At 40.2% G+C, this 12374-nt stretch overlaps 1 pseudogene; it reads left to right on the top strand.

Annotated features, from left to right (window-relative positions):
- Positions 1 to 7635: 7635 nt before the first annotated feature.
- On the top strand, positions 7636 to 7717 carry LOC134413458 (U2 spliceosomal RNA; annotated as a pseudogene).
- The last annotated feature ends 4657 nt before the right edge of the window (positions 7718 to 12374 follow it).

The raw sequence follows: 12374 nt of genomic DNA, 5'->3' as shown, positions 1-12374 counted from the left end.
TCCCTCTCTTACAGTGTAAATTATAAAACCTGAAGAGCCAGTGTGGTATAGTGGCTAAAGTGCTGAACTGGGCGTCGGGAGATCCGGGTTCTAGTCCCCATTCAGCAAAAACAACAGCAACATGGGGTTACTTTGGGCCTGTCACAGACTCTCAGCCCAACCTACCTCACAGGTTTGTTGTTGTGAGGATAAAATGGGGAGAAGGAGGATTATGTACGCCTCCTTGGAGAAAAAAAGGCAGGATATAAATGCAATAATGAATAAGTAAAATAAAAAATGTTGTCGTAATACTAGTCTCAACTGAAGAATATGTGACAAGCGACACCTGTTCTCTGTTAAGGAATGTAGTAACTGGACATGATGTTTTTTCACTGTCATTTATACTGGTGCAGATACATCACCCCAACATTGCACAAACCGACTGAGGTAAACAAGGAACATGATGCAGGAATGGTGCTAATGGTGCAGAGACAATAGTCAAACAGAGGTGCCGTCCCCAGTAATTATGTGGGTGTATGTTATTTAATTATGCTTCTCTACTAAACGAAATGTATGTGCATCATACGTTCTTGGATGACCATTACTCACTTTTTCTTCATAGCAAACAATAAAATCATTGGCTTCTACAGGGTTTGGCTGCAGTAACTGTTTACTACACAGTCATGCAACAACATACTGCCCAGCACTCACAGTCTGTCATCTTGGCTTATCATATTTTCTCAGGTACAAAATTATTGCAGTTTGAGTGCAGAGAAAATGCAATATGCTCGCAAAATAAGTGTAGCCCTGAAAGAAGCCATGGCTGGTGTGAACAACAATTGAGAAGCCAATGTGCATTTATTGCATAAAAGCAGGTTGTGCAGAAAGAACCAAAGGACCTAATGCTACAAATACTTGCACTCTGTTAGACATATCAAAGTAAATAGCACTAATTATACACTGTCAAAATTCTCAAGTATTCAAGGAAAAAGGCAAGTGGCTTCTTTACTACAATACACCCTTAAAGCATACATTCTGTTCTGCGTAAAACTTTTTCTTTTTTAATTAGAAAAAAAATGCAAATAAGGATTGTGTTGATGGTTTACTTTTCCATTTTGTCTATCCAGAGAAAGAACATATCCTGTCCTCCCAACAATGGGAAAAATCATAAAACCGCTTTCAGTCTGCAATCCTATACTCACTTACCTGGAAGTAACCACCAACTGAATTTAGCTGGATTTACTTCAGTAGGCATGTACAGTATAGGATTGCACTGTCAGTGTTTTGTTTTGTAGACAAAATGAATTAGCTATTTGAAGTTAGACTATACAATAAATTTGTATTGCTGTAAAATACCTTTTTTACATTTTGTGAAAATACAACATTTCTAATACTCCAAATTAACACGCTCCTATAAAGGGAAACAGCTGTATACCAATGAAGTACAAAGACTTAATTTAAAATGTGTTTCCCCCCCTAATGGACAGAGGCCCAATGCACAGTTATACACTCTTAAAGTCCATTGACATCAATGGAGTTCAGGCATGCCTAACTCTATGCAGAATTGTGGTTCACGTCTGCAATCCTCTCACATGCTATACATAAGTAAGTTCCACTGCTTTGCACGAAAGGAAAGGAAAATTAAAACATGTAATTTAAAACATTTTACCAGAAAGAGCTCTCCGTTCCCTTTTGTGCTGCCTTTTGTGGGTCTGGGCCTTATCCACTGACTGAGTGAGCCTCATGCACTTATGAGTCCTGGTGCAAGGAGGGTTGCAATAAAGTTTTCTGTAATAGAAAAAGAAAATATTTGCTGACGAGCGTATTTTAGCTGGAAACTTGTCAGGGTTTATCAATTAATTCTATAGCTTGCACCTATTATTTTCTTTGGGCCTTGATTAGTTAAGTGTTATTATGCTACCTCTATGATCCAGCAATACCAAACTGTCAATGTTTCTTTAATTCTAGAGTAACATTACTGCCCCGAATATTTGTACTATTATACTGTCATTGCTATCATCTTCTGAAGCACTCATGCTATGACCTGGTCTTTCAAATGGTACAAACTGCAAATAATGGACAAAGGAAGAGCCTTAACTGTAAGACCACATGCATACAGATTTTCCTAGAACCTGATAAACCACATAGGCTGACCACTTTCTCTTCCTTCTATCTTTCAAGCCATCTCTTTATTGCCTCTCTTTATACACAGAGATAAGGCTGGTTTTGATTAATATTTTCTAAAAATGCTAGTATCTGAATTATGAATTTTCTAATTTATTTTTAAGATGGTAAGGGCATAATTATTATATTTTTCCCACCCTTCTCTTAAGAAGCTCAGGGGAGTGTACATGGTCTTCCACTACCACCAATTTATCATCACAGCCCTGTGTGATAGGCTAGGCTGAGTGACTGGGCAATCATTACTATATTAAGGGCAATAAGGGCTCAATCCTATGCAACTTTAGACAGAAAAGAAGGCATGCTGGGAGTTGTAAGTCTTTTTTCTGTCTAAATGTGCATAGGATTGTGCCTTAAATCAAAACACAAAACATTTTTGAAAATCAAATGCAACAAAATAGGGTTAAACATTTTTTTGGGGGGGGGGGAAATCTGACAAATATTATTTATCATTTTCCATTAACTCTGATAACAGCAACTAACCAAAGTCTATGAAGTCTGAAATCATATAGAGGATGTGACCTAATACAGGTAAGATGATGAGACAATTCTTTGTGTATGCTTCTTAAGCGTAGGGCTGGAAACTTTATACTTAACGTAAAGTAGTCAAGAGTGAGGCTTTAGAGAAAGTAGGTTGAGAAAGCTGTCACTTCTCATAGGAAAGCAGCAGTACATTCCCAGAAAAACATTCTCTTGAAGAATTCTGGAAACATCTGTAGGTCTACAGAGCCTCAGAGGGGATTCTAACTGAGGTTTAATTCAATTGCATAACATCTATAGTAGGTGCTGATCAGGCTCCCCATATTCCTCAGGTTTGCAGTGTGGGTACGCTCCTGGATCCTCAGCTGTTTCTGAGGCTTAGTTTACAGTAGTGGCCAGCAATGCCTTTTACCAGCTCCGTATTGTGAAAAGGCTGTGTCCCTTCTTACCTGATCAAAACCTGTCAGTTATTTCTTCACAATGTCAAGGATTACTTCTAATATGCTTGCCCAGGATTGTAAATAGCCACTTACCTGGTTACCTATGGCTAATAAAAATGTCCAGAAGGCAACCGAGCACATAAACTTTTCAAAAAACAAAACCTCCTTTTAGGCCACAAACAGCTGACATAGATATGCTGGCTAATAAAAATTTAGGGGGCTAATAATTTTAGAGGACATATTGCTATAATGGACTATTTGGAGCTGCTGCAAGGACTATTGGGAAACTTCAATTTCTCGGCCCAAAGCTATCTTTAAGCTAAGGCTGCCAGCCCTCCAGGTTTGGCCTGGAGTCTCCAGGAATCTTCTGAAGCAACTCCTGGAGAGCTGACAAGCTACCACTGCTGTCTCACGACTGCTTGTGCCTGGCCTTTAAGAAAAGATCAGAACTACAGGACAGTTGTGGATTGCCCCAGCAAACCCAAATCCAACCTTAAAGAAAAAAAACCTTTATTTTGTTTTTACTGCTCATGCCTACCTTTCTCTCTTACTCCCTCTTTCTCTGAAGGGAAATTGTGGTGGTACTTGGGTTACAACCCAGCAATGAAAGATTAGCATTGTGGGGAATGGCAGAGGCTGGAACAAGATGGAGGAAAGTGGCAAAAGGCTCTCTTCTTTCTCTCCTCCCCTCCCCCCACCCCACCCGCTTGCAAATTACACACCTCACCTGGTATACTTGCAGGCCCTTATCTTGTATACAGTGTTGTCCATTCACAAGCCCACACTGGGTGCTCAACTTAGTAACTAAACACTGTGAGAAATCTGTGCGCCACCATCCTCTTTTAGCTGAAGAAAGGAATTACAACACGACCAGCCAGAGTGGTGGCAAGCAACCTCTTGAACATCAATAGGCCACAGCAGGTCATGTGACAAGGCATGACTCTACACACCGCAAATTTCCATGTCAGGCCCACTGTCTGGTTTGAGCAACAAAAAGTTTTGATTCCCTGCTGCTCTCCCCCATTCTCTTCGAAGTGCAAGCCCAAAGAAATATGGAACTTAAGTATATATATTTTGTAATTTGAACAAACATAGGATATATGTCAAGGTTTAAATATAATGGCACAGTTTTGTGACTAAAATTGCTGCTAGCTGCAGAGCTTTATCAAAGTATAGATTTAAATCTTTTTCACCTGGACAAAGAACTCTGCTTTAATTAAAGCATTTGCTCATTTCTCAACAACAGGAATTAAAGCTTGTTAAAAATTACAACATAAATGCAACTTCCATGCTACATGTGCAGTGTACTTAAAAAAAAGGGGTTACTGGCACAAAAATTATGATAATAATGGTTGTCAGTGTCCTGTTCTGCTCTGATGTTTTACAAATGGAAAGTTTTAATGAAGTTATGTATTTTTTTTCAACAGTATGTCGCCCTGGGTGATAGCTGACTTTTGAAACTAATACATTGGGCATATTCCAGGAAAAAAAAGTTGTGGCTAGTCCCAAAGAAATCTATGGAGTTTGCCACAAAGTCCCATCTCATTATTTTTATTTCTATGCACATTTTTCTGGGAGTCCTATAGAGCCTAATGATATTTATGTCTGAGTAAACACATACATTCCTCAATCCTTCTCATTCCTTACCATCAAAGACTCCCTGCCCCACCCATCTCTCTGTTCTTAAATCCCAACACATCCCAACCTGTGACCTCTGCTCGTCCAGGTCCACCACCTGCTGCTATCTGAAGTCCTCATGTTCCTTCAAACAACTCCTTGCTGCCCCTTATGCATGGAACTACCTCCACAATGCCAACTCTTATTTCTTTTAAATCCCTCCTCAAAATCCATTTTTCCATGAAAACTTTGGTGGAACCTTCTAGCCCCTATATCCTACTACGCTGAATAATCGCACATTTCCCATCTGTTTAGCCATATCTCTATTTGCCTTCCCATTTCTGTTGTTTCCCTTACGTTGTATTCTGGATTATAAACCTTTGTAATGTGTGCCGTGTACATAGAGATGCTAAATAAATAAGAAAATAAAAGGCTTGGGCTGTTGAATAAGACCATTTCATTTTAGGATGTTCTGGGCCATCTTTTGGTGGATCTTTCCCTCCTTTGAATTGGCATAATGGGTGGGAAAAGGCTATTAACAACCAATGAAGATGTTTGTAACATCTCAGCCATAATTTTCTGAATTGTTTCCATAATATATTTCACATTTTTCTCAATAATTCTCAATTATAACATCAAATTGGATCTTTCTATTGTTCCTAGGGCTTGCCAATTTCTACTGCATAGTTGCTGTTCTTTAATAATTATCTGGCGGTGAGAAATTCAGGTAGATGCAGATTGTCCCATCATAGTAGTAGTATAGTGATAGGGAAATCATATTTCTCTACTGTTCAGTTAAAATGACTCAAGGCCCTAACTGTTCCAAGTTACATTAACCCTTAGACTTGGGCACACAATAGTGAACTTAGAAAGAGGTTAGAGCTAGAACAATTTTTTCCATTCAGTTTTTAATGCAAAAGTTGAAAGATGGATTTGAATTTTGATTCAAATTTGAAAGTTTTGTTGAAAAGTTGAAATTTTAAAATTCAAAAACTGAAATGTTAGATTGCTTTGATTTGACAATGTCACATGTCAAACACCGTCAACAATCAATACTAAATACCACTTTATTATTAATATTTATTACATTTCTATACCACCCCATAGCTGAAGCTCTCTGGGAAGTTTACATAAGATTAAAACAATTTAAAATGATATACAAAATTTTAAACCATCAAAAACATGCAACATATACAAAAACATACATTTATAAACAACTATAAGCAACGGCCGACAGAAAGCTCTGGCGTGGGCTGGTCCATGAAGTCACGAAGAGTTGGAAGCGACTGAACGAATAAACATAAACACATAAACAACTTTAAGCTGTGAACCTAAAAACAATATGTGATGAAAAGAAAAATCTTGACTTGGCACCAAAAAGATAGCAATGTTGGCACTAGGCAGGCCTCATCAGGGAGATCATTCCATAATTGGGGGGCCACCACAAAGCAGGCCCTCTCCCTTGTTGCTATCTTCCGAGCCTCCCTCAGAGTAGGCACCTGGAGGAGGACCTTAGATGTTGAACATAGTGTACAGGTAGGTTCATGTTGGGAAAGGCATTCCGTCAGGTATTGTGGTCCTGAACTGTGTAAGGCTTCATAGATTGGAACCAGCACCTTTAATTGTGCTCGGAAGCAGACAGGCAGCCAATGCAGACGGGCCAGAGTTGGTCTTATATTTTTGAACCTTGTGGTCTCCGTTATTAATCTGGCCACTGCATTTTGCACAAGCTGCAGCTTCCGAACCCCATGCAGAGTCCATTGCAGTAATCCTTCCAAATATCATGATATGTACCACAAAGTACTATTTTTCATTTCAATACTGAAATGAAAAATAAAAGCCAAATATTTAAATCAAATATCAACAGATGTCAAATACACACATAAAAAGAACAGCTGGTGAACAATATAAGAATTCACAGGGATTTTTGAGGAGAATTTTTGGAAGTAAATTGCATCTCTCTCTACTGGAGATTGACTCATCTTTGAAGTTATATAGCTGAATCTACTTTTTTTTACTTCAGTTTCTTTGGTTCCTATTTAAATGGGTGTTTTCTTGTTGAAGTGGGTCCAGCCGCAACACCTCCCTCCCTCCCTCCCTCCCTCCCTCCCTCCACCACCCCCAGCCCACTCTCAACAACATTTCACTATGACTCCTGTTTGAAATGTAACTAGAGCAAGGAATATGTGAGTTTCTGAATCCCTCCTACTCAACATCCCGCAAAGGAAAATAAGTGAGAATAAGGAGAGATAGTGTCACTCTACCTCCTCAGAATTGACAGCCATAGCCTTCAGGGCCTTTATCTGAAGTCCTCTTTCCTCTTTGGCCTGTTTTTCAAATATACTTCTTATAGACTGTAATACACATATACACCAAGATGCCATGAGGAGACTCAGAATCTCCTGGGTTTTAGTTTCTGTCCCCTCTGCCAGGTCCACTGAGGTTGACTGCTTCCTGGCCCAGTATTTATTTATTTACCCAATTTTCATTATAAAATAATTCCAAAGCAGTGTACAAGCAATAAAACACATTAAAATAATACCACATTGCAGGGGGGACCCTTAATCAAACAGGGAAGAACAGTAACATAAATAATGCTTAATGCAGCAAAAGGAAAGAGAGAATATTTCAGTCAAAAATCTGTGTAAACAAATAGGTCTTTAGCTGACTTGTATGATTTGGTGACACCCATATATGAGGTGAGAAGGGATTCCACGGTCAGGATGCCAGTGTCGAGACTGTCGTGTGTCAAATTCCAGGCAATGCGGCAGTAGCCAGTTCCCAAGGATTGCATGCAGAAGTTGGATCCAGTTCAAAAACAGCTGAACTGTGAAACCTTCACTCAAAGACTGACTCCTTGAAACTTCTATGGAGAAAGAATTCTGTCCTATTTGGATATATTACTGTATTATTACAAAATACTGTATTACTGTACTATATTGCTTCTCGGCCTTTTGGCTAAGATCAAGTGTAGTATTTCTTTGATTCTAAGACACACTTTTTTCCCCATATAAACATCTCTAAAAATGGGGGTCTGTTTATTATTTCTTAGAATCAAAGCTTTTTTTCTGTTGGTGGTACTGAAATTAGTGTGTGTCTTACAATCGATGGCATCTTAGAATTGAAGAAATACGGTAACATCATGGATTTGGCATGCATGATCAGCATACGGAAAGATTGTGCAGGAGCCATGAGTGTAAAAAAAAAAGTTAAAGGAGTTTAGAATCAATGAAAAAGTTAAAGCAGTACCCAACATTCTATGGCCTGTAAGAAGCAATTCTGGGAAAGGGAGGTGCTCCAAAAATGGAAAGAGTGGCAGATACCTTTCTGCTTGTTTGGATCTAATAAAGTGGACTAAAGTCCAAAAAAGCTTATGCCACAACTTCCAGGTGCCACAAGATGTTCTGTTAGTTTTGCGGCAATAAAATAACACAGCTATCCTCTGGAAATCTATCCACTTGTGTCTTCCTCCTTGGTGCAGGGATGTTGGCACCATCTTCCTTGGCTAAATGATTGTGAAATCCCTGCTTCAGTTCAAGGCAGAAGAGTTAGGTGGGTGGCCATGGCATTGTCCCTTGGCTACTACATTCCCGTTGCGTAAGGCTGTGAAATGATGTGATACATTTACAGTAAGTGATGAGAAATCTCCTGGCTCTACGTTTAAAAACAACATGCTCCTCTCAGCACTGGGTTAAAAGCCAACCCACTAGCCTTAGTCAACAAGAGACTGCATCATGTTTTCCCAAACAAATATCCACAAAGGAATGTGGTCCTCCTTACTGGCTCTAATGTGGAGTGTCATGAGAAGCATTCATCCTGGACTTCCAGAAAACTGAGATGTGCATGCAGGATGGTTTTAAAGTAGGTGGGAGTGTAGCAAAAACGGATAACACCTGCAATCAACTCCCGAAGTGCCAAACACTACCAACATTTAGGCAGGCAGGCATCAGTGCTACTAGTTTGTAAATGCCCAAAGCAGGAGAATGCTCTAAAAATGACACCCCTCCACACACGATTTTTTTTTTAAAAAAAGAAGGCTTTCCCCCATTATAATGCAAAGAATTGCAGTTGTTCCCTGCTAATTGCACAGGATAGTTATTGCCCATGCTGCTGAAGTCGCATGAATATCATGGGCCCTTACTGAACCGTTGATATCGCTAGAAATGAGTAACATGATGCCTGACCCATTTGAGAGCTTACATTTAATTTTCTGTTGTTTTTAATGTCCTCCTTGGCTAGAGCAATCACCTAGTATTTGTTCTGAACAAATGTTTCAAAAACAGCACTGGCGTTTCTTCCCTTGACACTTCAGGAAGCTTTTCATTGTTTGTTTGTTTGTTTGAACACCTCCTGGCACTGTGTTCCCTCATTGAAGAAATCCAGCATGCTTAAAAATGGTAAAGGTGAGATAGCAGTATAGTTCACACACACACACACACACACACACACACACACACACACGCACGCACGCACACACACACAGAGAGAGAGAGAGAGAGAGAGAGAGAGAGAGAGAGAGAGAGAGAGATTCTGCCTGACACCCTAAAGTTTACTCTCCCAATCATTGTGAGGAATGAGTTAACACACTGAGTCGGCGTTAGCATTTCTAATTTAGTACAGACCTACGGATAAAATACGGATTTTTTTAAAAATTGACTAGCAAGGCTTTAATTGTTCTCTTCTCAGCTGAGATCCTTTTTTCCAAAGGACTTTTGGCCAGTCATAGGGTGTTCTCAAACGGAAACCTGTTTTTGTTGAGTGGTTGAAACTAGGAATGCTGCCTCCCTCACATACCCTACACCATCCCCTGCCTTCTGACTCCCCTCCCCACCCCTCAGCCCCTTTCACCTGGGAATCTTCAGTTCCAGATGGGGCTTACTCAGCAGGGAGCCTGCATCACGTCTCTGAAACCTCAGACCAAAAGGAGAAAAGCTGTGGGCTCAGAGGCTGTGTTTGAGCACGAGAGAACAATGTAATTCCAGACCGTTGAACAGCTGACCTGTGCGTACGGCTTGCTTCGTGCCAGGTGGAAAAAGACCAAGGCTGTAGTACCACCCGCCCAGAGCCATGAACACTTTACCACTCACTTCTTTAGACACAGCAGGTCTGGGTTTCATTTTTCATTTATCTGCTTTTCAAATAATGTTACTCATACAGATTAGGCTGTCTGTACACACCACTCATGGTGCTTGTCTGCATTGTTTCCTTAGATTTAGATTCTTCTCTCCTTACTGTTTTAGAGTCAGCTGTGAGTAATCCTTCTGAAATCAATGGGACAAAGCAGAGACTAAATAACGCTGTGTAAGAATATTCCTTGCTCTGCGGTTTTATGCTTCTCCTGTTGTTTTTATTTTTCTCTTAGGGCCCAGCGTTCATTTAATCTGATTTGGGACAGATCCTTGGCTACATCAGCCCATCAATTTCATTTACACGAGGCAACTCTCCGATCCACTCACTCACTTCAATTTTGTTTTAATAGAAGCCAAGACATTGTCAAGTGGAAAAACTGCAAATTTGTTTTCTTTTTGTTTGTCTCACCTTTCTTATTATTTTACCAGCTTCTTGACTTGATCCCTTCCTTTCATGTTTTGTTCAACTTTTCCCCTCTTCATGTGCTTTTACACCAATTCAGACTACCTAGATCTTGGGCAAATGCAAACGGACTTTTACCCAGCACCCCACGACCAGTGCATAGGGGGCAAATGAATTCTAGCCATCTGTAACAGCACATACAAAAATACACAGGTTGTCCATTCCATTTTCTTTCTGCTCAGCTCTGTCTATTTCTTCCTCTCCTGGAGAGGAGCTGACGTTTGCTTTTCTCAAAAGAAGACCATAGTCTGGGATGTAAAACCTCAGCAGTCATTCGGCATACTGGTGCAATGGAGGGGGAGAAAAATATTTGAATCACCCAGGGGTTTTGGTTGGACTCCCTGAAGGTCATCTGACAAGGTCTGATGTGTGAATTACCATGTTTGTAATGCTGGGGCACAATCTTCTGTTTTAAGTGCGTGCTTGGAAGGACTCGACAGAAAAGCATTTGGGACACAGGGCATTCCTTTCTCCATGCAAAACTGCAGCAGATCAATGAATATTTTAACAAAGAAATATTTCATTAAAAGGGTTGATTGCTTAATGAACTGTCCCTGTGAGCCATCAAAATGCTATGGTCCCCCCCCCACCTCCCTTTAACGAAGGCAAAGATTCATATCACGAAGAACTGGCTTATCAAATTACCGTAATAGCCTGTGTAGAACATGCACTCTTTGAGAATAGCTTGTGATGTAAACAGGATACTGGGAATGGCTCGCATGGCAGAATGATGGGAAGTTACTTACTTTTGTCTGTATAGAATGCCTCCTGTATGACATTCTAATAGGGTCATATAGCATAATAGGATGACTTATGTAGGTGTTTATATAGGACCTTGATCCTGTAGGTAGAACCTCCCACTTCACCACCACAAAACATAGAACAGTTACTGGCAAGATGTGAGAAAGTTCTGGAAGAACTGTCATTTCCCAAGTGCTGTGTGCAGGAGAAGGGCATGTATATATGTATGTATTATTCCCCCGCTCAAATAAAATCATGAAAAAGGTGCCATCTATTTCTGTGGTTTTTATTTGACAAGGGTTAAACAATAATCTCTCATGATCAGCTTTCAGCTGTCTTAAATCTGATTTACACCCATTCTTCTTCCTCTGATTAGAAATTGCTCTGATTATTAAGGTAGGGTGACCATATTTGGGAAACCAAAAAAGAGGACACTTTGTGTGTGGGGGGAAGCAGCTTTCTGAGTCCTGCAGAAAGTTCGTTATTCCCCCACCACCTTAAAGAACCCGATTGGAGTGGAGGAGGGGAAAGGATTTCATTCTGCACCACCACCATCTACTCCAATTGGGGCCTTTTCTATAATGTCCACGAATGACCCACTTTCCCCTTTAAGACCTCAATTGGAGCTCGGGGTGGGGGAATGATGTGCCTCAAGAAAGCATGTCACTCCCTCCTGCCATGCTAATGGCAGCCTTAAAGGGGAAGGTGTGTCATTCCAGGACATTATTGAAAATTATAGAAAATCTCCCCTGACACCATGGAAAGAACAAAAACCAGGACAAATCCGGGGAAATCCTGACAGTTGGTCACCCTAATTAAGGGTGTAGTCCACTAAATATTGCTGCTCTGCAACTTTGATTCATCTCAATAGGATTTTGTGTGGGAGCCTCACACTAACCCCACAAATGAACTTGGTGGTGACAACAGCAGGAGCATTTGGTGAACAAAACAAAGGTTTTGGAAGTCTGACCATGTAAGAGTTTTATCTTAATACTGCATGTTTACATTTGCAGTATGAGCTGCAACTCAGAAAGCACTTGTGTGTTTCTTAACTGTATAAACCTAAGTTTCCAAGCGTAGCTTAGAAAATCTATATCTGCTAGTGTCAGGAGGACTTCGAACAGCTACTCTTAGGGCTCACATTAAACTGAGAAAATGTCTTCAAAGTATGTAGCGTAGAGTTCAATGGCATGAGGACTGTACAGGTATTTTATGAGAACCCAAATCTGTGTCCTGATTGGTTGGAAACACAAGTCATTAAGGATCAGGAAATGAACAATAACCTGACAAGAAACAACCAATTTCCCATCAATTAGAATGAAGCCTCTTTTGGATGGGGAGGGT

This window comes from Elgaria multicarinata, chromosome 1, assembly GCF_023053635.1.
Source record: "Elgaria multicarinata webbii isolate HBS135686 ecotype San Diego chromosome 1, rElgMul1.1.pri, whole genome shotgun sequence".
Taxonomy (NCBI): domain Eukaryota; kingdom Metazoa; phylum Chordata; class Lepidosauria; order Squamata; family Anguidae; genus Elgaria; species Elgaria multicarinata.
The sequence above is the reverse complement of the archived record's forward strand: the minus strand, read 5'-3'. Positions and strand labels throughout refer to the sequence as shown.